Source organism: Mus pahari, chromosome X (genome assembly GCF_900095145.1).
Source record: "Mus pahari chromosome X, PAHARI_EIJ_v1.1, whole genome shotgun sequence".
In the NCBI taxonomy this organism is placed as follows: Eukaryota; Metazoa; Chordata; class Mammalia; order Rodentia; family Muridae; genus Mus; species Mus pahari.
This window is the reverse complement of record NC_034613.1, coordinates 87,712,433-87,718,161: the sequence shown is the minus strand read 5'-3', so window position 1 is coordinate 87,718,161 and position 5,729 is coordinate 87,712,433.

The following is a 5,729-nucleotide window of genomic DNA, read 5'->3' as shown; positions in this document are numbered from 1 at the left end:
AAAACCACCTCATTCCGGCGTCTACCAGTCCGCCATTGCCCTGTCCGCCCCCCCCCCCGCATCCTCACGACCAACCGCGTCAAGACTCAAAACCACCTCATTCCGGCGCCTACCAGTCCGCCATCACCCTGTCCGCCCCCACATCCTCACGGCCAACCCTCTCAAGACTCAAAACCACCCCACTCTGGCGTCTACCAGTCCGCCATTGCCCTGTCCGCCCCCGCCCCCTCACGACCTTCGTCTCAAGACTCAAAACCCCAAACCACCTCATTCCGGCGCCTACCAGTCCGCCATTGCCCTGTCCGCCCCCCCCCTCCCGCGCATCCTCACGACCAACCGTCTCAAGACTCAAAACCACCCCACTCGGGCGTCTACCAGTCCGCCATTGCCCTGTCGGCCCCCGCATCCTCACGACCGACCGTCTCAAGATTCTCTCAAGATCACCCCACTCGGTGACTAATGGTTGTCCGCGTCCCGCCTGGGCACCCCAGTTCCTCGATGGCTTCTCAAGAGCTTCACATCCAACCCAAGGCCTCAGCTCCACCCCAGGTCCCACTCGGCACTTTTTTCTGTGTGGGAAAATGGTCCGAAGGTTGCCAAGTTCCCACACAGAAGCGAAGGCCCACTGTAGTGGTGTTTTTCATTAAAGCCACTACTCTAAAGTGAGACCAGTGCCTACCTTAGCCCACCATTTATGTACTTGCTCTCCCGTGTCCGAGTCCACGTCTGGTCCGGTCTGCTCCGGCCTGGCAACTGGCAACAATCGCCAACGGCTCCCCGAGCGTTCTAAAATGGGCGCGAGCTGCCCCGCGCCTTTTATAGGGTCGTGCCCCCAGGGACCATGGGAACTGACGTATTCCCGCCTTTTCTGCCCCCACCTACCACGCAGGATGATAAGGCAAATTTGAATTCTAGAACTATGAATTTGTGATACCAGCTCCCGTGTTTCTGGTACTGGATATCGCAGCTCCACACCGAAGTGCGCCATTTGAATATAGAGCTGTAACTCAAGTCCAAATTTGCCGCTAACCGTCAAAGGTATCAGGCAACCTACGCACCCATTCCATTTTGTTTTTAAGATCTGATCTGTGTAGACCAGGCCGGCCAGGAATTCATAATCCTCCCTTTGCCTTTAGAGCCATGGGATTACAAATGTACACCACTATCCCCAGTTTCTAGCAACTTTCTGAGTGACTGGAAAAATACCAAATTGTCTTTTTTTTTTTCTTTTTTGTTTGTTCTTTTGATACCGGGTTTCTCTGTGTAGCCCTGGCTGTCCTGGAACTCACTCTGTAGACCAGGCTGGCCTCGAACTCAGAGATCCACCTGCCTCTGCCTCCCAAGTGCTGGGATTAAAGGCGTGCGCCACCACGCCTTGTGACCTATCTTGCTTGAACTCCCAAATGTTTAAAAAGTTCGTCTACCTGGTCTTCTAACTCTCGTAAGCACTTGCAGAAAAGGACTATTTAGACCCCTAGAGAAGAGAAAGGAGGAGCAACGCTAAAACATCTATAGCAACACAAAACTGTGGTGCTGGTATCAAGAATTGTCAGACCCTGGAGAAAAAAATAAGTTGGTTACTTTAAACTTCCCAGTGCCCATTCCAAACACAAGAAAAAGTCAGTGCTTTTTCCACTGTTCTTCCTCTAGCAGACACCTATATACTTCACGATAATTTTTTTTTTTTGCCACACAATACAAAAGAAACATCCCATGCATTTGCTTTTAGGTGTTACACATTGTTCTAGGTGTTCTGTGTGGGCTCAAAATTGAGGGGACTAGGCATGGTGGTGCAGAGCTTTAAGCCTTTAATCCCAGGATTTGAGAAGTAGAGGGAGGCAGGCTTTATTGAGTCTACATAGTGAGTTCCAGAACAGCCACATAGAGAAACCTGTCTTGGAAAAAAAAAAAGTAGGTGAGGGGCTGGAGAGATGTTTGGTTCCGTGGTTAAGAGCACTTGTTCTTACAGAGGACCTGGGTTTAATTCCCAGCACCCAATCAGTGTCTCACAACCACGCAGAACTCCAGTTCTAGGGAATCTAGTGCCCTCTTCTGACCTCCTGAGGCACATACATGATATACAGACACACATGCAGGTGAAACCGCATACATATAAAATAAATTTAATAGGAAAATCTAAATAACGTAATAAATCTAAAAATTAAAATAAATAAATCTTAAAAAAAAAATACTTGAGCCTGAAGGGCACTAGCATGCCTGCCTGGTCCCAGCTAGCTACTCAGGAAGCCGAGGCCAAAGTAGCCCTTGAGCCTGGAGTCCAGGAGCCCAGGAGCCCAGCTGGATAAAAGTCAAGTTTTGTTTCTAAACAATTAAAGATTCGATGTTACGGTCAGGGAAGATGGTTCAGCAGTTAAAATGCTCATTGAGCAAGCATGAACATAGAAATTCAGACCCCCAAGTCCAGGAACCTCTTTAATCTCAGTGCTTGGAGATGGGGGGGTGGGGTGGGGCGGGGGGGGNGGGGAAATCAAAACAGCGACCTAAAAAGATAGAGAGCCATTTGTGGCCTCCACACACACAGATACATACACCATACACATATCTCTTAAACATTAAAATATGTAGGGCTGAAGAGATGGCTCAGTGGTTAAGAGAACTGGCTGCTCTTTCAAAGGTCCCGAGTTTAATTCCCAGCACCACATGGCCAATCACTACTCTCTATAACTCCAGGTCCAGGGGATCCGACAACCTCTTTGGGCCTCTGTCTGCACCAGCCCAGGCATGGTTTATGGACAGGTGTGTATGGGTTTCGTGTGCACTGGTACACATAAAAATATTAAAATGCAATGTTAGTACTCTTATTATAAAAGGCCGAACAACTAGAAAGTGGTATAGCTAGAACTCGATTTTAACAGCGCTAGTTCCAAACTGTACTATTCCTTACTGAAATGCCAATGAATGAATGGCTTCCTGAACTAATAAATGGCTAACTTTCTCCCTCCTCCATCAAAATGGAGACTCCTTGACTATATGGATTAGAAGTATAAGCTAAGACTCTAAATGGCATGTGGTGCCGCTTATAGCAATTTGCTGCTTATAGAAATTTGGCAAGCCCTTGTCACTGGGCTCTGGAGAAAGTAGTCTCAGATAAGAATATTCACATCTGGGCTGATGCAAGGATCAAGGTGAATTCAGCCAAGGAAGGTGTGACTTCCCTTTTGTCTTGGTAATCCAGGTAAGCCCCCAGACCGAGTGACCTGCAAGTGACCTGGGGACTTTTGCATACTGTTTTGATTACTACCTGGTGTGATCTCTTTGCCTTGTTTAATCACTTCGTCTTTGATCTGAGAACTGACCCTATTGCCTGCTAGTACAGAGAATGGTATAAAAGCTAGCTGGGAAAAATTAAAGCTGCTTCCGCCTCAACATTGGCTGGAGTCATGTTATAATGTTTGCCTAATTGTCTTTTCCTTTTCAATCCTCATTCCTGCGCTCGAGGCCCTGTTGACTGACTGAGCTGGCTTGGTCAATGGTAGATAGAAGAAACCACCCTATCCCACCACACTCCCAAAAAGTAACAGCCTACTCAGGAAGCTGTCAAAGAAAACTTAAAAACTTGTGGTAAGGATGCTGAAGTGTATGCAGCGCTCCACAATTGAGGGCTTCTGGTAGGAGCCACCTGTGGTAATACATATCTATACTTCCCAGCACTTGAGGAGAGGTTCAAGACAAGTCTGAATAATGTTATAAAAACTGTCTGAACAACAACAAAAAATCAAATAAAAGTTAGGAGTCGTGCCCATGAGATGGCTCAGCGGTTAAAAGCACTGACTGGTCTTCCAGAGGTCCTGAGTTCAATTCCCAGCAACCACATGGTGGCTCACAACCGTCTGTAATGGGATCCGATGCCCTCTTCTGGTGTGTCTGAAGACAGTGACAGTCAGTGTACTCATAAAATAAATAAATTTTTAAAATTTTAAAAAAAAGTTAGGAGTCAAATTTTTAACTCTCATCCACATACCTGTAATTCTGGGACTCAGAAGTTGAAGCAAAAGGTTAAGTTTGAAGCCAGTCAGGGTTATGTAGTGAGACCCTATCAAAACAAACAAAACCCCCAAAACCCAAAGCAGTGGTAAGGCCTGTGATCTTTTTAACATCATAGGAGGATCTGAAGTTCAAGGCCAGCTTTAGCTACATGAAATCCTGTTTAAATTCAACACATAAAATGGTAAATTAGGGCTGGTGAGATGGCTCAGCGGGTAAGAACACCCGACTGCTCTTCTGAAGGTCCTGAGTTCAAATCCCAGCAACCACATGGTGGCTCACAACCATCCTTAACGAGATCTGACTCCCTCTTCTGGAGTGTCTGAAGACAGCTACAGTGTACTTACATATAATAAATAAATCTTTTAAAAAAAATGGTAAATTACGGGCAGTTCTTTGAATGTGGGAGGAGCCAAAGATGAAAGAGATGATGTACTTTTAATGAGGGTGAAATCCAGGCTCTGATGCCTGACTTCATCCCACTGTACAACTAGTGAGGAAGCCAACCACTCCTACCATACCATCTTATTTGCTTAAGACAGGGTTTCACTATTTAACCTGGGATGTCCTTGAACCTCTGGCAATTCTCCTGTCCCAGTCTCCCAGTGCTGTGATTTTACAGTTGCGAGTCAGAATACAGATTCCAAGACTACTAATCATTGTGACTCACAGTACCCAGATTCCAACAAACAAATCCATGTTAGGGCTTTGGAGGTCCAATAAAGTAGGTAAAGAAAATAGCTGAATGTCTACTTGAAACCATCATTTCCCTTGTTTCTCTATGGAACAGTCAGTCCTAGCTGTCTTGGAATTTTGTAGACCAGGCTCACCTCAAACTCACAAAGGTTCGCCTGCTCCTGCCTCTAGAGTGCTTGGATAAAAGGCACTTGCCACTCTGCAAGGGTTGGGTTTGGTTTTTGAAGGCAGGCTTTGTAGTCTTGATCTTGTAGTCACAAGTTCTACAACTAGCTCTGTAGACCAGGTTGGGCAGTACCTGCTTCTTTCTCCCAAGTGCTGGAATTAAAGGCATTTGCCACCCCATTCCCATTTCACACATACACCCCCCCCCCCGTTTTTAAATGTGTATGGGTTTTACCTGAATGTGTGTATATGCACCATGTTAATTTTAATTTTATAGGTACTTAACCTGTATGTATACCCGTTCACCACGTGCATACCTAAGGAGGCCAAAAGAGGGTGTCAGATCCCCGGGATCTGGAATTAGTTTGCCAAGCAGATGTTGGGAATCGAACCTGGGGCCTCCGGAAGTGCACCCAGTGCTGTCAACTGCCACACAATCTCTCCAGTTCCAAATATTTCCCTTTTATGTCTCTGAAAAAGCTGGAAGCCAAACTTGTGGCTGAGTTTGTATACAATAAAGGGAAAACAGTTCTGTCTGCAAACACCTAAAAGACTAGTCCATATAAAGAATTAAACTACATAGGCTGGAGTTCCAGCTCAATATTAATGTACTTGCTGGATATGCATAATCCTCAGAATGGAAGGCAAGCAGCCCATGAAAACCTATATGGGTATTTGGGGGTTCTGTTTCTCCTTAGTGGATTATTTACCACCTCCAACCTACCCATCACAAACAAAATAATGTTAATTCCTAATATCAACTTAAAATAAGGAAACACTTCTGGTTGGACTGTTTTGAGCTATTCAAGAATAGGTTTCATCAGTAATACTCAATATAATGAGACAAACTACACCAAGCCATG